The 21,622-nt window shown below is 42.1% G+C and overlaps 1 pseudogene; it reads right to left on the bottom strand.

Annotated features, from left to right (window-relative positions):
• Positions 1-12,404: 12,404 nt before the first annotated feature.
• On the bottom strand, positions 12,405-12,497 carry LOC119630777 (U6 spliceosomal RNA; annotated as a pseudogene).
• Between the last annotated feature and the right edge of the window lie 9,125 nt (positions 12,498-21,622).

The following is a 21,622-nucleotide window of genomic DNA, read 5'->3' as shown; positions in this document are numbered from 1 at the left end:
TTTCTGACATTTTTTGCTTGTCCTAACTCTTCTAGATGATATTCTGAAGATTTAGATGCTTAGCACTAACTTTGAAAAAACTAAACCAAGGCTTAACATATTACACAAACTGGTGGTAGGACCTCTTGTGAGTACTGGTGGTAGGACCTCTTGTAAGTCCGCACGGGTAGGTACCACCGCCCCGCCTATCTCTGCCGTGAAGCAGTAATGCGTTACGGTTTGAAGGGTGGGGCAGCCGTTGTGACAATACTGAGACCTTAGAACTATATCTCAAGGTGTGTGGCGCATTTACGTTGTAGATGTCTATGGGCTCTAGTAACCACTTAACATCAGGTGGGCTGTGAGCTCGTCCACACAACTAAGCAATAAAAAAAAATAAAAAAAACTCCTTAGGTTAGCTTTACTGTCAGTCACATGCCAAAATTCTATATACCAAATTTAAGTTGAGCTCAAGGCAGTAATCACACATTGGTGAGGCGCGAATTTATGGTTGAGGTTTACCAGTGAGGGCACTTCACCAAGGACATGATAAGAAAGCGTCACATATTTGAGATAATTAATTGTACGGTTGCTTCAATTCAATTAAAATTAGGAATGGTCTAGGATATACAGATCTTGTAGTATCTATACTATTATATATCGGAGAAACCGCATTATTAAGACTATCGTCAGACATCATAGGGACGAAGAGCTAGGGTAACCATTTAACACGTGGGGGCATTAAATACATACATACTTATCCCATAAGTATTTAATGTAACTAGAGGTCCCGCAGTAGTCGAAATTCGACTATAATTAATTAGAATTGTAAGTTTGTACACTATTATGATTGTCTCTACTAATATTATAAAGAGGAAAGATTTGTTTTTTTGTTTGTTTCGAATAGGCTCCGAAACAACTGGACCGATTTGAAAAATTCTTTTTCCATTGGAAGCCGACATTGTACCTAATGAACATAGGCTACTTTTTAAAAAAAATATTTTTTTTTATTTTTTTGGTTTCATGTGTGTTTTAATGTTTCCGAAGCGAAGCGAGGGCGGGTCGCTAGTATTTTATAATTTTATAATCACAAATTTCGCGAAGACTATACTATAAAAATATTAACAAAGACAAACAATATTTAATCTATTCTCAATTTGACAACAGACGTCAAGAACAAAAGTTTGACAATAAATAGTATGCATGCGTGTGTGCGTCAAATACATGGTATGTAGTGTGTGTTATGTTTTCTTTATTGATTTAATGTATCATTTATGCATAATTAAAAAAAAAATTAGCATTGTGCACTTCTTCTCTATATTCTCTATAAGTGTAGAAAATTTCATACTCCTCCGTCCGCGCAATTTTCGTAAAAAGGGATACAAAGTTTTTGCTTCACGTATTAATAGATTATTAATAGCTTTAATACAAATAAAAGGCCTTTGGTTAACCTTTTACGATAGAAACGGAGGTGATGAGATTCGAATAATACGTATAGATTTTTGAATACGATTTTTTTTCAAATTTGTTTAAATAATTGTTCAACCTATCAATCACTCAATTGGTACAATTGATGTTCTACGCAGAAAAAATGTGTGAAACAGGGATATTTAGGGCGCGAGATCATTTATTCACAATATAAAATATCGAAGATTATTATTGAGCAAAATAGAATCGAACGAAGCCAAACAAGGCTCCGATACAAACAAAAAATATTGGAATATTGCGGTCTTCATAAATTCGACGGAGCAGAAGTTGTAGTTGAACCGAAGGAAATATCAAAGGTACTTATGAAACACGATAGAGAGTAGATGCTCCGGGTTTGCCCGTTGGTGTAGAAAGATAAAACGCAGGGTCGTAACAATTATTTATCGTTTCTATTTTGGGGGCTTTTGGGATTTTGATGATAATTATTTGGTATACTTTGGTTTCTCATCAGTAGAGTATTGGTAGGTATAGGTATATTGGTATAGGTGCATCCGCATGAGCGTACTGACAAGCTGCCTATTTGATTCATCCCATGTATTTAGGAACTAAGTATATTTCAAATTAAAGTCTTCGAAGTGTAGGGAAATATAGTAATCATAATAAAACTAATTTGTTTACTTAAACTGGTTAGATGAGCTCGTGGCTCATCTATTATGAAAAGGTCGTTGGGGCCTATAGACATCACACCTAAAAAACCACCTACACCTACACCGGAAACAAAATTCCGATTTAGCGGATCCGACGTAGATTTAGCGAAGCATTGCTTTTGCAGATGTTAGCAAAGTCTCTCATGCTGAGCCCCGTGTGCTCGCCTACTAGTTCGGTGAAACCAGAACCACGGTAGCCGGGTAGGAAAAAAAAAAACAATGTTAGAACCAAGGATGTATTGAGTTTTGGCCTTAATAGGATGAGAGGTCATCAGTGTGCTTAGTGCGAGTTTTTTAACGCATCTCGATAGCTTTAATGTTAAGCCAATTTAGTATGCAGTTGGAACAGCGCCCCTAACGGCAAACGTACGCGAACGATCCCATTTCATACAAATATGAGCTAACTTTTACGCTATCGAGAACGTTAACAAACTCGCACTAAGCACACAGAACTCTTGTCGCAAATTTCCACATTCTCAATTTGTTCGGCTGATGTATAAATTTCCTATTGTAACTAATCACTAAAGTGTAGTCATTCTCGAATTTTCGAAAGTCAGCCAAATCTTTCGTTTTCTGTGCTAAAATGCGTAAACGTACCAAATAAATTGAAAAATTGGAATATGGCCAATATATAAATGAACAAACAACGTTTTGTAGCCAGTTCTGTTATTAGTATAAAAGATATATGTGTAAGGAAATTGAATCTCGACCTCGGCGGCTTCCTGCCAGTTTGTCATCTCGACGACGTCGGTCGATTAACTTTATTTTTTGCGCTTGATGCAGTTTTTATAAACGTTTTCAGCACCTGGCGTTTGTGAAATGAATTCTTGTTCGGTTTTTAGAACAAAGTCTTTACAAGATGTCAAAGTTGTTGGACTAATGGCATTTAATCAGGTTCTTTTAAGCTATTGCATAGTTTTTATCGCGGGCCTTGAACGCGGCGACCGAATCATGAAATTCCGTAACGAAAAAACCTAACACCTCTCACTCCGCCTAACATGTAGCTCGCGTTCAACAAATTCACACGTTGCGCTTGTGTAGTGTTTGTGAATAAGCGCGTGGCGTGACGTCACACTACATGCGCATCATGAAAAGTCTGCCCATCTCTCTCTCGCGCGGTCTAGCTTATGAGTGTGAAGGGGACAGTTAAGGTTTTGCTTTTATTAATGTTTAATATAGCGTGGTCTTGTTTTATTATTGTTTTAATACTAAATTATCATTGTCTAATTATAATTGCATAAGTTGATAAAAAATGCTATGCAATAGCTTTACCGCGGCGGTTCCCGAGTGCCACACATTTGTTTTTATTTTATTGCCCTTGTAGGCAGACGAACATACGGCCCACCTGATGATGAGTGGTTACCGTCGCCCATGGACTTCAGCAATGCCAGGGGGAGAGACAAGCCGCTGCCTACCGTTAAAAATGTCATTCAGCCATTATAAATGTAATTCAGACTTTGTGCAAGGCAGTGGTATTTATGCTGCATATTGATGTGCACCTGACTTAGTCTAGTCATCGACAATATCTACATTGTACACTTCTGGACATAGGCACCAAAATTTTCAAAGTCTGTGGCAGCTGTAGTGTGCCAGCATCTAAAACTATAGATTAGTCAATTGTTGGATTATATAGGGTAAAATGACCGTGGTAGGACCTCTTGTGAGTCCGTGCGGGTGGGTACCACCACCCTGCCTATTTCTGCCGTGAAGCAGTAATGCGTTTCGGTTTGAAGGGTGGGGCAGCCGTTGTAACTATACTTGAGACCTTAGAACGTATATCTCAAGATGGGTGGCGCATTTACGTTGTAGACATCTATGGGCTTCAATAAACACTTAACACTAGGTGGGCTGTGAGCTCGTCCACCCATCTAAGCAATAAAATATATATATATTAATACATGAAAATACAATAGAGTACAACGAACTTAGACTGAAAATGATGATGCTTAATTCAATTCCCTTTTTACTAAATTCTGATTTCATAAGATGTCAAATAAGCGACGATATTGTCTGAAGTTTATTGTACTCATCGAGACAAGCAACTTCAAATTCAAAAGCAAAAAGCTATTGTAATCGCAAATAAGCACGATATTAAATTTGATTTTACGATTTTTATCTTATACCTTTAAACGAGCAATTCTTGTATATTAATATAAATATATAATCTAAATCTCGGAAACGGCTCCAAAGATTTTCATAAAATTTAGTATACAGGGGATTTCGACGGCGATAAATCGATCTAGCTACGATTTATTTTCAGAAAATGTTGTTTTATTCGTGTTTTCAATAACCAACTCTTCCCGACATCTATTGGCGAATAATAATACTATTTTTCTTAATTGAGGGCAACTAACCGCTTTAAAGACACAACAAGATGGCATTATCAAAAAAAAAAACCTTTTTTTAAATAATTTTTTTATAAAACTTCCAATAAGTTTTTTTAAATAAATTTAAATAAACGTTGCCGTATCATTTATCAGCAGTATGACTTTTATGAATGATGTGTTCTTGAAAATCATTTCCCAACACCCTGTATATTTTTAGGACAATCAATCTTAAATACTGTACACCAATATGTTCCTGGTTTGATTGGACCTATTTTCAGTATAATAGAGTTGTATGTAGAGGCATAATGTGTAGCTAATGGACCAAAAGTTAGCCCGACGTTTAAGCCTCTATGGGGTCTCAGCTGTTGTCTAGTTTGTTACAATCGATATATATGTATTCTGGTTACTGGAGGTGTATTCGGACCAATGAATTTTCTTTGATAATTTTTTTTTGCTTCCCTTAGTCTTTGTGAAGTAGTGTGACGATAAACATCGTTGAGTATCGAATTATAGATACAGGGAATCCAAGCTTTTTGGGACCAGGTGACTGCGTCTGTTTTTCTTATTGCTTAGATGGGTGGAAGAGCTCACGGCTCCTCTGATGATGCCGGAGTCCATAGACATTTGCAAAGTAAATGCTGCCACCCACCTTGAGCTATGCGTTCTAAGCTTTCAGTTTGTACAGTACAACGGCTGCCCTACCTACAAACCGACGTCCTACGACCTACCAATACCACCAATAAAAGCCTGTCTCCAGTTATTACTATTATCTGAGATTGGATCCGAAAGGTCGGATATTTTGTACGAAAATGAATCATTGATCAATAGTAAAAAAGCAGGCGAGCTTTATGTTTAATTTCAAGGTCAGACACATCGTAATAACCGCGAGTGTCGCCTCTACACCGATAGGTTCTCTCAGGATCCGCTTATAACGTTATAGCGTCAGAATATTAGATTCCACCCATCATCGGCTGTACAATATGCAGTGTGAGTTGTGAACGAAAGGCGGGTTTGATTTATGTAATCTTAAGATTTTAAGCTTAGAAGACACATATAAAATTTTGCGTGACCTTGTATCATCGAAATCTCTTAAATTTGTGGTAAATTTTGTGTTGTCATCTCACGATTTTAATTATTACGCATGTTCGTCGCCAACCCGTGAATGTAGGCACGGATAATCGATGTTTTAATACAAAAGTGATTTTTGAAATGTTGCCTTCTGGTATATTCGAGAACATTCTAGTATTGTCACTAGTTAGATATATTCGATGACTTATTTGAAATGTCGATCAGTTTTAACACCTCGTATCTTTTACCGGAAAATAAGAAGTTATGTGAGTTATGGAGAAATTTAGATGAATGTTAACCATGTGTGAGTGAGTTTTGTACACATTTGACAGTACGATGTTATACACAGACATATGTATGTTTATTTGTTGCTGATTATGTTATTTTTATCATTTGCTCTGGTGAGTCCGCACGGGTAAGTACCACCATCCTGCCTATTTCTGCCGTGAAGCAGTAATGCGTTTAGGTTTGAAGGGTGGGGCAGCCGTTGTAACTATACTTGAGACCTTAGAACTTATTTCTCAAGGTGGGTGGCGCATTTACGTTGTAGATATATATGAGCTCCAGTAGCCACTTAACACCAGGAGGGCTGTGAGCTCTCTGCTGCGGAGGCGCTCGGGTAGCTGTTAGCAAATCCCACCCCTCCTGGCTGAGCCTTTGCTCGCCCACCTGTCCTGGTGAAACTGGAAAGGCCTCCGGGCCACCAATAATCCTTCAATCATAAAAAAAAGGGACAAATTACTTCACTTGCAAATAAATCATCGAATAGAAACAATGAGTGATACGTGTAATCGCTCATCGCTTGCAGAACATCTAAAATGTAAGTTCCGATTGATTGAATCTCAGTACTGATTGAGTTTCGTTTAGGGTCATACGTACTTATCGTTTGGAGACGTTTCGGCGAGACCATTCGACGTATACGTATTTTATATGCTACTAATACTTTATGTGTATATAATGTTGTAAGTAATGCTTACAGTTTTTCAATTGTTTCAAATTGTTACGTAAACATTTGGAACTCGTTTTTGACCCTAATATCTGTTCGCAAACTCGTCGTCAGGGCAGAGTGTGCAAAATCTATGTAGCAAATTATAATGTAGTCAGGTCTCAGTATAGGTATTTAAGCTCTATTCTGTACAACAAGATAAATAAATTACTAAATATTTACCCACTTATTTCTAAAGAAGTTAAAATTATCATTGATAGATGGCGCGATACACACACACACACACACACACACACACACACATACACTAATTGTACTTCTAGATTTTGAAATAATATTGTATTAATTTGATAATTGTATCTAAAATTAATTATTATAATGTGTTTATGAAATATTTAAATTTATATGTTATTGTTCGTTGTGTGTAGGGGTTGGCGTTGTTATCTGCAACACAGTCTATGACTACAGCAGATAACATCGTTTCAATATTTGTTATTATGATTAAAATTGTATGTTTTTGTAATAAATAAATAAATAAATAAAATAAATAAATAAAATGATTCTCCTACGATCGAAGCGGATTCCTGAGCTAGTCAACTATTTGAAAATGTTTTTTTTTCTTTGAGAGACGTATGTATACTTAATTAAAACTACTTATGTGGCTTAATCACGGACAATGGTCAGTAGGCTGGTACGGTCCAGTTGGTACGGTCAATAAAAGTGCCATACGAAACCCTAAAACTGATTGATTGTAATTGATTTAATTTTTTTGTCAAATCTATTCCTTTAAAGCAGGGGTAGGCAACGCGGCGCCCCCAATTGATTTTTGATGCGCCCTCACTGGACTAATGTATATGTATGATAGCCAGTGATTTACTTACTCTTGTCCAACGGTCATATACAGCAAGTAGTCAGTTGAGTTTAGGATTGTGCATAGATTAGCAGTTTTCTAACCTTGAGCGTATCTAATAACACGCACGTATTTTTTGTTAGTGTGTGATCGTATGACGAATAGACCACGCGTAAACCGTGCATTTAAAACTACCAAGTAATCCGAAATAACTATTTTCTTTCAAAACCCTTCAGAAGAAACAGCACATATTATTTTAACGATGAATGGGAATATCTATATTGTTTCGTTGATTACAAAGGGAAGTGTATTTGTTTGTTGTGTAATAATAGTGTTGCGATTCCCAAGAAAAGTAGTATTGAACGACATTTTAAGACTGTTCATACCAATTTTGATAGTTGACTATTGACTCACATTTAGATAATTGTTTAAGGACCGGGAACTCTAAATATATCCCCAATTATAAGAAATTAGCCGAAAATATGGACACCCAAGTTTCACAGTGAACTATACGTATCATTATGTATGACACCAACAAAATAAAGTCATAAAAAATCTGTTTTTTTTTTAATGTCTATTTATATCTGTTGATTATCTGTAGAATATACGCCTTCGGTGACCCCTGCTTTAAAGTTTAGTATAGATGTAAAAGCTTATTTTTCTTTGAAAAAATAATATTAATGTGGTTTTATTTTGATCGTATTCAAACGAATGAATTAATCTCTGAACATTTGTAAGTATTTTTGTTCTTTAACCAGATTTGACTTATCTTTTGTACTATTTCTTTGAGTTTACGAAAAGGTTTCTTTACTTTAATACACTACCAGCGCTCTTCAAGCTTAATGGCTTTGATGTTCTACATGTTATTATAAGGCTTTCGTTAATAAATTTGTTTGTGGAACTCTAAAACCATTCATTGCGTCTACCACTATTTACTTTGCACTACCTTTGGTTGACTGGTAGAGAATGCCTTAGGCTTAATGCCAATGTAAATTTTACATGAAGTGTAATAAATCTATATATTAATACGTGAAGCAAAAACTTTGTATCCCTTTTTACGAAAATTGCGCGGACGGAGGAGTATGAAATTTTCCATAATTATAGAGAATATAGAGAAGAAGTGCACAATGCTAATATGTTTTTTAAATAATGCATAAAAAATACATTAAATCAATAAAGAAAATATTACACACACTACATACCATTTATTTGACGCACACACGCATGCATAATATTTATTGTCAAACTTTTGTTCTTGACGTCTGTTGTCAAATTGAGAACAGATTAAATATTGTTTGTCTTTGTTAATATTTTTTATAGAGTAGTCTTGGCGAAATTTGTGATTATAGAAGTATAAAATACAATCTTAATAGTGTACAAACTCACAATTCCAATTAAATATAGTCGAATTTCGACTACTGCGTATTTGCGTAATTACTGGTGGTAGGACCACTTGTGAGTCCGCGCGGATAGGTACCACCGCCCTGCTTATTTCTGCCGTGAAGCGGTAATGCGTTTCGGTTTGAAGGGTGGAGCAGCCGTTGTAACTATACTGAGACTTTAGAACTTGTATCTCAAGGTGGGTGGCGCGTCTACGTTGTAGATGTCTATGGGCTCCAGTAACCACTTAACACCAGGTGGGCTGTGAGCTCGTCCACTCACCTAAGCAATAAAAAAATAAAAAAATACTGCGGGACCTCTAATAAATAAATAAAAGCACAACCGTTTTAATTAATGGGTAATTCGAATGTGCCCAGAAATTGTTAATTCTTACCCGTCATTATCATGTAGTAGTAACTACGCACAGCTCTACATGTAGAGTATGTTTCGTGTAGACATGTAACTAGGGGAACAGGGTATAACGCTACGCGCTACGGCTGTTGCTACGAGCAAGTAATTCGAAATATATGTTCATTATTACACAGAAATGTAAAATGTGGCATGCATTTTCACTTACTAGATCAAAGAGTACATTAATGTTTGTGTAAAGCTTCTGGTGTGTTCTGACAGATATACTTTAGAATTTTCGTCTTTTAAGTACTGTACTGTGTACTGAGATGGTCTGTTGTAAGAATTACAGTCTTTCAGAGTTTTCAAAAATATATTTTTTGTTTATATTTCAATGTAAGCTCACTTGGCAATCTTCAAGCATAGAAATATGAATGCTTTAGTGTTTAGATAAACGACACGAGATTAATAAATAAACGAACAAGTAAACGAATCTTTTTATTTTATTTATTGCTTAAATGGGTAGACGAGCCCACAGCTCACCTGTTGTTAAGTGGTTACTGGAGCCCATAGACATCTACAACGTAAATGCGCCACCCACCTTGAGATATACGTTCTAAGGTCTCAGTATAGTTACAACGGTTGTCCCACCCTTCAAGCCGAAACGCATTACTACTTCACGGCAGAAATAGGCGGGGGGGGGGGGATTAACTCCAGAGTGCAGCGTTAACCCTCGGACAGTGGTTCCGAAAATGGCGCATAGACATCAACCCAGCGAAAAGCACAGCAGTGTTATTTCAAAGGGGAAACTCACCGCTTATTTCCTCCCGCATTAGGAGGAGAAATATCACACCCCCGATCACCCTCTTCGGCCAACCTATACCCTGGGCTAGGAAGGTCAAGTACCTGGGAGTCACCCTGGATGCATCCATGATATTCCGCCCGCATATAAAAACAGTCCGCGACCGTGGCGTATTTATTCTCGGCAGACTTTATCCCATGATCTGTAGGCGGAGTAAAATGTCCCTTCGGAACAAGGTGACACTTTACAAAACTTGCATAAGGCCCGTCATGACTTACGCGAGTGTGGTGTTCGCTCACGCGGCCCGCACACACATAGACACCCTCCAATCCCTACAATCCCGCTTTTGCAGGTTAGCCGTCGGGGCTCCGTGGTTCGTGAGGAACATCGACTTACACGATGACCTGGGCCTCGAATCGATCCGCATGATACGGGTGATGACACATGAAGTCAGTGTCGGAACGTTACTTCGATAAGGCTATGCGTCATGATAATCGCCTTATCGTTGCCGCCGCTGATTACTCCCCGAATCCTGATCACGCAGGAGCAAGTCACCGTCGACGCCCTAGATACGTTCTTACGGATCCATCAAATCCAATTACTCTTGCATTAGATACCTTCAGCTCTAACACTAGGAGCTGGCTGAGGAACCCCGGTAACCGTACTCGTCGAACTCGACAAAGAGGTCGACGTGCAACCTAACCCATGCATCAGCCCGCTGAGTTTCTCGCCGGATCTTCTCAGTGGGTCGCGATTCCGATCCGGTAGTAGATTCATTCGCGAAGCAATTGCTCTTGAGTTGTTAGGTCTCCTTCGGAGGCGCTCGGGCAGTTGTTAGCAAATCCCACCCCTCCTGGCTGAGCCTTTGCTCGCCCACCTGTCCTGGTGAAGCTGGAAAGGCCTCCGGGCCACCAGTAATCTTTCAATCCTAAAAAAAAGGCGGGGTGGTGGTACCTACCCGTGCTCACAAGAGTTCCTACCATCAGTAAAGTGGTAGTGTTTTTATAGAAGCAAAAACAAAAACATGTCTCGCTTAGTAAATATCGGAATGGACTTGTGTTTTACACTCGTTGCTCTTTCTAGTTACCGAAGCGATTACGCAGCGGCGTCTGTTGTATAAATAAATAAAGAGAAAACGCTCGGGGACGCTCGGATCGGCGCGTCCATTCCGTGACGATTGAAAACTAGCTCTGACCGTTACACCGTAACGGGAATATATTTCTTATTACTTTTTAAAACATTAAAAATAATAGTTTAAAAAAAGAACTAAAAGAAGACGCTTTTATTGAAAATCTCACTAAAACATAGAATATAAATGTTAATAAATTTGAATTAAAAATAGTGAAAAATGATGCTATTGTAAAAAAAAGCGTGGGGTACATGGTATCAGTAGTTATAAATATTTTATGAACAGTAAGTAGAAGGGTTATTTCGATAAGATCCTGAAAAGCACCCCACTCTTTTTTAGAATAAAATATTTTTTTCTTCGAGAGCGTTAGAAGCCGTCGTGGCCTAGCGGATAAGACGTCCGGTGCATTCGTGTTGAGCGATGCACCGGCGTTCGAATAATAATAACGTAAGAATAACGCCATCTATCGTCGAATAGCAGAAACGAATATCAAAGAAATGAACCCTAGCAACCCTAACACGTACAGTCGATACGACATCCCTAGATTTGTCGAGAACATTCTGGGCAAGTCGAGTAGTTTCGTAGTTTCGATGTTTTTTCGCTATCTGAAAATATATGGCTTTGTACTTCTCGAGCTTTTTTTTTTTTTTTTTATTGCTTAGATGAGTGGACTAGCTCACAGCCCACCTGGTGTTAAGTGGTTACTGGAGCCCATAGACATCTACAACGTAAATGCGCCACCCACCTTGAGATATAAGTTCTAAGGTCTCAAGTATAGTTACAACGGCTGCCCCGCCCTTCAAACCGAAATGCATTAGTGCTTCACGGCAGAAATAGGCAGGGTGGTGGTACCCACTCGCGCGGACTCGCAAGAGGTCCTACCACCAGTAATAATGATACCAAATAGCGTAACAATGAGTGTGATAAGCGAAATTTTATTCAGCACACCTCAAAAGCCTAATGACGGGCCAGTAAATCAGTTGGTCCCGCGTTATCCGGGCAACCGCCGGTCTTCCGGCGGGCGGATGAGCACCGCACCCGGTGACTGATGCCTTCCGGGTCCTACACTTAATTGTCGGTCGTTTCAAATTTGTCCATTTGTGAGGATTACGTTTGTAATTTTTATGAAAGCATTTTTGAAGAGAAATTTGCTGTTTTTTTTTTGTATTTGATTTAAAGTTGAGCGTTGAAACACTGAAGGGTTTTTGTTGTCAATACTGTTGCTGATTTTGCTCGGATGATTTTGTTGGAAAGATTTTAGATTCCTTGGAATTTAAGAACGCATCAATGGACGCTTTTAATGTCAGCGACGAAAATATTATAATTAAGATATCATCATGGGTCTTTGTGGACCTTTTCGGGGGTACAGAGCGGGCATAGAGACGAACCCCACTACCTGGACTTTCTACCTTTCTGGTGTATATACAAGCGGCAGCTGTAAGAAATGTGGAATGCTGTCATCTTAACGCAGGGGCCACGCTAATCTTGTCTGTATGGTTCCAATTTTAGTATAAGTACTACCGAAGTAAGTACTATTAAGATATGCTATGAATAAAGTGATTGCTCGGAAAAAGAGGAAATGGGCCGGCCGCATATGCTGTCGCACTGACAATCGGTGGGGCATCAAAATACTAGAGTGGAAATTTTGTACAGGACATCGTATCGTGGTGTTACGCGCTGGGGTTCGGGATAAGTAAAAATTCTACAGAATTACAAATTAACACTGTATTGTAACTAGAATCGTCGAGAACATTCCTCACAAGTGTGTTTACAGTCGATGTGTGTTTCCGTTATCTAACAATAGATGGCGTTGTACTATCGAGTGTTCTAGATGCTACTAGATCCTTCGATATTCGTTCGGCTATTCGGCGATAGATGGCGTTACTCTTACTGGCGTAACAGTGGGCAGACACCCAATGAGGTGGACCTGGTCAAACTGGCTGGTAGGAACTGGATGTGAAAGACAAGGGACCGAAAAGAATGGGCCGCATTCAAAGAGACCTACACTCGGTGTTCCGTGGACACGGTTTGAATATCTATACTAATATATAAATCTACAGTGGTTTTTACGGATATTTCGTTATAACTACTAAACCATGCATCCGAATGACTTGAAACTGGGATCCATGTAGAAAATACATGTCCTTAATGGATAGGCAAATATAACACTAGCTGCGGGGGCGTTCATGATAAGAATCTTTGTGAGGGTGAGAAATAATAATGTTAATTTTAAATGCCCAGCGAAGCGGACGGGTACAGCTGGTAGATGAATAAAGTTTATAGGTACCAATTATAAACACTAACAACAAATGTGGATGCAACTCAAAACGTCCGTTTGTTGGCTCATTGAATGTCTCTGATACATTAGTACACGATTTTCGTTCATTAAGCACGACCGTCGCTGACACACTGCGCTGGCTACGGACCAAATGGACGTAGCATTACTGATGTTTACATAACGCTAATGCTGATTCATTGCGTGTTTACTTTCATTTTGAATATGGTGTTTGTGTTCATTCAATATGGTATTATTTTGCATGGATATGAGAGGGTATTGTTGCGAATGCCCCCTAATTGAATGTTATGTGTCCACATGTGAGTGCTCGGCTGTGCAGCATGGTTATAATAGTGGGAATTCATTCTCGGTTCTGCGAACCGAATGGTAAAGAGTCGACATCGCCCAAAACACGTCATTTCGGATCTTCCCGATCGACTAGTGCTTTTAGATACCTCAAGCGCCGGTTATCGTTCTCGTCGAACCCGTCGCATGCAACGAAGGGGTCGGTGTTACTTAATCCATAGACACAGCCCACTGAGTTTCTCACCGGATATCCTCAGTGGGTCGCGTTTCCGATCCGGTGATAGATTCTGCGAAGCACTGCTCTCGGTAGGGCTAGTGTTAGTAACTTCGTCAGATTTAAGCCTCATGAGCTCACCTACTTGTTAATGTTACGCTGAAATGGACTCTCAAGATTTAAAGTTTTATTCGGTAAAGACTTTCTCACTTTTTTTTTTTTTTTTTCTCAATTTGACTACAGACTTTAAGCAATAACAAAAGTTTTTTTTTTATTGCTTAGATGGATGGACGAGCTCACAGCCCACCTGATGTTAAGTGGTTACTGGAGCCCATAGACATCTACAACGTAAATGCGCCACCCACCTCGAGATATAAGTTCTAAGGTCTCAGTATAGTTACAACGGCTACCCCACCCTTCGAACCGAAACGCATCACTGCTTCACGGCGGAAATAGGCGGGGTGGTGGTACCTACCCGTGCGGACTCACAAGAGGTCCTACCACCAGTGAACTGATCAAACTCAAATACAAGATTTCAAGAAAGAGTCAAACTAAACGGTGGTACTTGTAAATAAAAATATACTATACTAGCAATGCACATATTATTATAATAAGTCCTAAATTTACTTGTATGGTTCCAAAATAGGGGTATACAGTTTCTCTACCATCCCTCTTTGGTAGTAGTATTCTTGTGAATTTTTCTAATTAATTTACAGTATTACTATCGAATTTCGAGCAGGTAGATTCTTCTAGTGATTAAAAACATAAATCAAATGAAGATCTTTAATGACAATGTCTAACTTCATGTAAATCTTGAGAGATTTCTAAAAGTTTTAATGAGTTGTAGACTGTTTCGTGTCGAGCGAAGATTGACGAAAAACTTATGACGTAGGTTCGTAATGTACTCCAGTCGAGAATAATAAGACATATGTATTGGGTCATTATTATTTAGCCTGGCAAATATTCATGAATGATAACGAATTAAAACGATACCTTAACCCCTTGAGCGCGAACCGTCGATAAATAGACTCGTTATTAATGTGTATAAAATGAGAGCGTCGGAAAACCGACTATTTGCGCAGTTTGACTATAGGTATTAGGTATCGACCTTTATGAACGCATGTACATTTATAACGTTTTTAATAAGTTAATAACATTTATAAATAACCTTTTAAAATTATTTTGCTTTGAATTTAGCATTGATTTTGGTATTCGTACTTAAGCTACAGTTTTTTATTAGGTACTTTCTTTTTCAAAAATCTTTAAGCAATTTCCGCAAAATATATGAAAATAAGCTCAGCACTAAAAGGTTTAATCATTTTTTTTTGTGTGTACATTCCAGAACGTTATGCCCTATTAAGGACTGAATGTGCTAACAATATCAAATTTCGTTCGTAGCGTGAATTCTGACATATACCATGAATTTGAATTTTTACTGGTGGTAGGACCTCTTGTGAGTCCGCGCGGATAAGTACCATCGCCTTACCTATTTCTGCCGTGAAGCAGTAATGAAGGTGGGTGGCGCATTTACGTTGTAAATGTTTATGGGCTCCAGTAACCACTTAACACCGGGTGGGCTGTGAGCTCGTCCACATATCTACGCAATTTTATTTTTTTTTTTTTAAGTCTTAAACGTGTATTCCGGCTGACTCACAGATCGGAAACCACAACTGCTTAGTCTGACTAGACTACAGTTACACGGCAGTATAATATCATTAGTAATAACACAAAATTAGTAATTAGAATGTCTGCATGTTCACATCACAAATACAGCGGCCATCTTACCCTAATGGATCTAATGACAACGGTCGTTAACTCTGAAGGGTCTTGATTGACTTAAATGAGCCAAAGTGCCGGGATCTCTCATGTAGTTGATTGGTAATGGTGTATGGAGATTGCAGCGTGAATGCTCTGGAAAACTTGAGAAATATTATTATGGAATTAATTTCATTGGTAGAGCGGCTGTACTATCTCTTTTCTGAATTTATTATTAATTGCTTAAGTTCATTTACTAGTTGTAAGGTGTACTGTAAGCCCACACGGCTGGGTAAAAATACTCTGCCAATTTTTGCCAGCATGCGTTTCGGCTTGATGAGTGGGATAATTTAAAATTAGACCACGGTTCGAAGGGTGGGGCAGCCGTTGTAACTATACTGTGATCTTAGAACTTATATCTCAAGGTGGGTGGCGTATTTGAGTTGTAGATGTCCATGGGCTCCAGTAACCACTTAACACCAGGTGGGCTGTGAGCTCGTCTACCCATCTAATCAATATAAAAAAACGGAGCACAAGACTGCCATATCCCGTTCCTTGGTATATTCAAATTCATACCTCCTCCTTGCGTCGGTTTCTTCATTACTGAGGGTCGTGGTCATGGCCTTGAAACAGTTTGTTTTTTATTATGCACCGCCATCTGTTCCTATCTGCAGCTGAGTGCAGAGCATCGTGCACTGTGGTATCCAGGGCTGCACGAATCTGGTCCGTCCAACGGGTCGGGTTCCTGCCTCTTGGTCGCTTGCCCTCGACCTTTCCAGTGACCACCAATTTCTCCAAGTTGTCACCGTCTTTCCTTGCGAGGTGGACAGAGTATTCAAGAATCCTTCGCAGGCAAATGGTGGAGAGTCTAGTCCGGATCTTCAACTGAGCTACGATGAATACATTGGTGCGGCGTGCGGTCCAGGGAATACCCAACATCCTCCTCCAGCACCACATTTCGAAGGCATTAATCCGATTGCGGTCAGCTTTCTTTATAGTACATGTCTCTGCTCCGTATATGAATATTGAAAACACTAGTGTGCGTAGGTTGCTCTTGGTGTTCATAGATTCATTCATACCACGTCATATGTAAAGACCATAAAACCTTTACACATCGCACGAAAGGCACATATGCCTACTAAATAACATCACATTAAGATTGAATAGTATTCAAACAGCAAAACACAAACGAATTTGTCGCCTAAAACAATGAAGATTCGCATTAATTATTTCTATTGTTTTTTGAAACAATGATTCCAATATAAACTTCTGTTATATAGGTCACGATTATATTTGTAGTAGGGTTGTGAGCTCTGATTGAAACTCTCGAGTTATTGTTTGCTCTGTAATTGCTTTCTGTACGTTGATTCGACTTTGGTTATCATGTAAATAATTTCAACGGTTCATAAATATTTTATAACCTTTTTTTTTTTTTTTTTTTTTATGATTGAAAGTTTACTGGTGGCCCGAAGGCCTTTCCAGTTTCACCAGGACAGGTGGGCGAGCAAAGGCTCAGCCAAGAGGGGTGGGATTTGCTAACAACTGCCCGAGCGCCTCCGAAGGAGACCTAACAACTCAAGAGCAATTGTTTCGCGAATGAATCTACTACCGGATCGGAATCGCGACCCGCTGAGAAGATCCGGCGAGAAACTCAGCGGGCTGATGCATGGGTTAGGTTGCACGTCGACCTCTTTGTCGAGTTCGACGAGTACGGTTACCGGGGTCCCTAAGCCTGCCCCTAGTATCAGAGCTGAAGGCATCTAATGCAAAGGTTATTGGATCTGATGGATCCGTAAGGACGTGTCTAGGGCGTCGACGGTGACTGGCTCCTGCATGATCAGGATTCGGGGAGTAGTCAGCGGCGGCAACGATAAGGCGATTATCATGACGCATAGCCTTATCGAAGTATCGTTCCGACGCTGACTTCATGTATTTCCGAATTGATTCGAGGCCCAGGTCGTCGTGTAGGTCAACGTTCCTCACGAACCACGGAGCCCCGACAGCTAACCTGCAAAAGCGGGATTGTAGGGATTGGAGGGTGTCTATGTGTGTGCGGGCCGCGTGAGCGAACACCACACTCGCGTAAGTCATGACGGGCCTTATGCAAGTTTTGTAAAGTGTCACCTTGTTCCGAAGGGACATTTTACTCCGCTTACAGATCATGGGGTAGAGTCTACCGAGAATAAACGCGGCACGGTCACGGACTGATTTTATATGCGGACGGAATGTCATCGATGCATCCAGGCTAACGCCCAGGTACTTGACCTTCCTGGCCCAGGGTATGGGTTGTCTAAAGAGAGTAATCGGGGGTGTGAGATTCCTCCTCCTAATCCGGGAGGAAATCCGTGTGGAGCTTCCCCTCTGAAATAGCACCGCAGTACTTTTCGCTGGGTTGATGTCTATGCGCCATTTTCGGAACCACTGTCCTAGGGCTAGGGCTGCGCTCTGAAGCTTCTTCGCGATTAGGGACTTATTTCTACTAGAATAGTAAACAGTCGTGTCGTCGGCGAATAAAGCTAAATGGGTCGGCGGCGACCGGGGAATATCGTTGACGAATAAGCTAAATAGGAGGGGTGAGAGGACAGAGCCTTGCGGGACTCCAGCTGTGAGAGGTCGTGGGGAGGAGCGGGTTCCCTCGACTCGATATCGAAAAGAGCGGTTCGACAAGAAGTCCCGTATGATGAGCACGAGACTATCCGGCACGCCCATGTTGAATAGTTTGAAAATCAAACCATTGTGCCAGACTTTGTCGAACGCTTTTGCGACGTCGAAGAAGAGAGCTCCCGTGTATAACGGTTTTGGTCGATTAAGCCCCACAAGAATGTGCTCCGTGAGGCGGTGCACCTGTTGAACGCATGAGTGATTTGTACGGAATCCGAATTGTTCATCGATAAGAATGCCCTTGGATGAGACGAAGTCTCTGAGGCGTTTGTAGAGCAGACGCTCATACAGTTTGCCTAGAGACATGAGGAGGCTAATCGGGCGGTAGCTCGTCGGATGATTTTTTGGTTTACCGGGTTTATGTATGCCGATAACGTCCGCTTCTTTCCACACCGCGGGAAAGATACAGTTCGCCATAGCGGCATTGAAAATAGATGCCAACATCACGATGAGTTGGACGGGTAGAAGTTTAATAACGCGGTTGGATATACCGTCGGAACCGGGAGCCTTGCGAGGACGTAGGTCTTTGATCAAGTCTTTAACTTCCATCGGGGTGACGGGTGGTAACGCATCAGAGGGTGGCAAGGAGGCTCTGCGTTCTACCTCACTGTCTACTAATTCTACATGAACAGGGTCCACGGATTGAGTGCTGGGCGTGCACTGGGTTTGCAATGTATCGGCCAGCAGCTCTGCTTTTTCGTCATCATCGAACGCCGCGAGTCGGCCTGAGGGGCCTACGAGGGGGGGCATAGTTACTACCGTATCCGATTTGAGAGTACGAGCTAAGCGGTAGTAAGACCTTTGGGAGGGCGCGAGTCCTTCTAAGAAATCAGACCATCTGGCATCTCGGACTTCGGCGATGCGAGACTTTACGTCGCGTTGTAGGGCACGCATTCGAATACGATTTTCCGCGGTAGGATACCTGTCGTAGGCGCGTATCGAGGCGTTCTTAGCTCTAAGGAGTTCCCTAATATCGTCGGACAATTTGAAGCGGTGAAGGAAGTCCTCCGCTACAACTTGTTTCGATGACCTATCTAATGTCGAGGTGATGTGTGACGTTAAGATGCCTATGGCTTCAGCGGTATCCTGAGGAGACGGGATAGAGTCCGGGTTAAACGGGAGCGATGGTGGATCAGATTCAGCCAGGCTGATGCCCAGCGTGTGCCAATCCACCACAGTCCTCGTGACGGGAACGGAATCGGGAGCGCGACCGAGCTTCATAACGACGGGACGGTGGTCTGAATCTAACTCTGAAACTACTTCGATCGAGTGTAAGCGCAGAGTTACGTTTTTTAATAACGCTATGTCGAGTATATCCGGGCGATGCGCGATATTTAGCGGGTAGTGAGTCGGGGTTAGCGGAGCGACGATATCGAAGGCGAGATCATCGACTAACGCGTCAAGCCGCCTGCCATTCGGGGTTGTGGTGTGTGAGTTCCACCTGATGTGTTTACAATTTAGGTCGCCCGCCAGAATGACAGAGCTCCCCATACCGAGCAGCGCCTCGATATCACTGCTTAGAACGATCTTATCCGGTGGAAGATAAACGGACGCGATAACGATCGGCGCGTGTCCCGTCAGTGAGATTCGGCACACTGATGCTTCGATATTAGCGAGCGCGGGAGGATCGAGCGGGACGCAATGCAGGGCTCTTCTATAGTAAATGACGGTACCACCACCACGGGCAGAGAGCCTGTCGTTCCTGACCATGTTATAGTTCGCGATTTTAGGGTCACGGCGCGCGGGCTTAAGTAGGGTCTCCTGCACTAAAAAGATATCAATTTGGTGGTCACGCAAAAAGTCAGAAACCTGATCACGTTGATTTGCGAGACCGTAAGCGTTAAAAAATCCTATCGTTACGGATAGGGGCTTTATTCTACTTATATACGCCATTGATTACCGGCGGAGTGAGGGGAGGACGTACGTATTTAATGACGCGTATACGTCGGCGTATTCCTGCACAACGGCGATAAAGTGTTGTGCAGTGGAGGCAGCGCGAATGGCGTCGCCCAAAGCGTTAACGCGCTCAAAGTTGATCGACTGAAAGAAGTCGATCGCTAAAGCGAGATTGTCGGACGCGGTCGGAGGGCAAGTCCCGGGAGAGGGACGAGTCGCGGGGGCGGGACGAATCGCGGAGGAGGGAGTTGTAGCCGTGTTCGTGTACGGCAGCGGTTTTGCCCAGGCCGAGACACTGGGCACCGCCGCCGGAACGAACGCTGGCTTAGCCTGCGACGCAGAGGGTGCCGAGGCTTTGATGTCTGGGCCGGAAGCTCGGAGGCGGTTTTGGCGGGCGACGCGGCGATTTATTTTAGGGGCTCGGGGGCAACCACGGTAATTCGCGGGGTGACCCTGTGTTCGACACAGGACGCAGCTAGGCGGTTCCGTCGCGGTTTTTTGGTCGCGAGCGCAGAGGGCCGTGGCGTGATCGCCCAAACACTTAACACATCGGGGGCGCGCGTGACAGTTACGGGAAGAGTGCCCGTACAATTGACAGTTATGGCACTGGCTAGGAGTGCCTTTTTTATGGGGGGCTTCGACAGCGATACCAGAGAGCCTACAGACGGTCTGTGTGTTAAAGATTTTCTTACCCTCGGGGGTAGGCTGGAGAGCGACTAGAACCATATTATATGGCTCCCTACCGCGACCGGTGTGCATACGGTGCACAGAATTCACTGGTAGGCCTTGTTCTAACAGGTCGGCTTTTACGAGCTCTACATCTAACTCTTTAGGGATTCCGCGTATTACAACGCGGAGTTCGCGCTCCTCCTGGAGCGTATACGTATGGAAACTTATACGCTCCTTACGGAGGTAAGAAGAGAGGGCCCTATGGTCGTCGGGTGTTTGAACCTTAATTTGAATGCCGTTCGCGAGGTTACGGGCATTCGTGAAATTTATATTTTTGGCCTTAAGGGCCAGGCAAACTCGATCCCAAGCTGCCTTCTCCTGAAGGATAACCGGGGGAGGGGTCTGGGTTTTATTTTGTGCCACCGGACGCGGCGACGGAGTGGCACGGGCTGGGGGCGCAACGGGAGTCTGAGGGCGGGGGCGCGACGCGTTCACGGCTTTGCTAATTTTAGCGGCCGCGGGAGCTCGAGACTCCGCGGCACGCTTCTTACCCTTCTGTACCAGGGTGAATCCATCCGTCGATGAGGCGGGGGCGAGGTCGACCTCCATGTCCGAGTCAGAGTCGGAGCACGAGGAGGCGGGTGCAGGCGACCTACGAGCAAGTATAGGTGTTTTAGAGGGCGCGACGGAGGCCGCGGATGATCGCTCAGCTGAAACGATGGTCACGGCGGACGACGCAGCAGCTTTTCTCGCCAGTATAGGCGACACGGGAGCGGCAGGCACGACAGAGGCTGCGGTGCTCAATGCAGAAGCTCTGCACGCAGGTACAGGCGACGCAGGAGCAGCGAGCGCGGCGGAGTCCTCGAGAGGGCTCGCAGTGTG

This window comes from Bombyx mori, chromosome 28 (assembly GCF_030269925.1).
Source record: "Bombyx mori chromosome 28, ASM3026992v2".
Classification (NCBI taxonomy): domain Eukaryota; kingdom Metazoa; phylum Arthropoda; class Insecta; order Lepidoptera; family Bombycidae; genus Bombyx; species Bombyx mori.
Note: the sequence above shows the minus strand (reverse complement) of the source record. Positions and strands in the feature narration are given on the sequence as shown.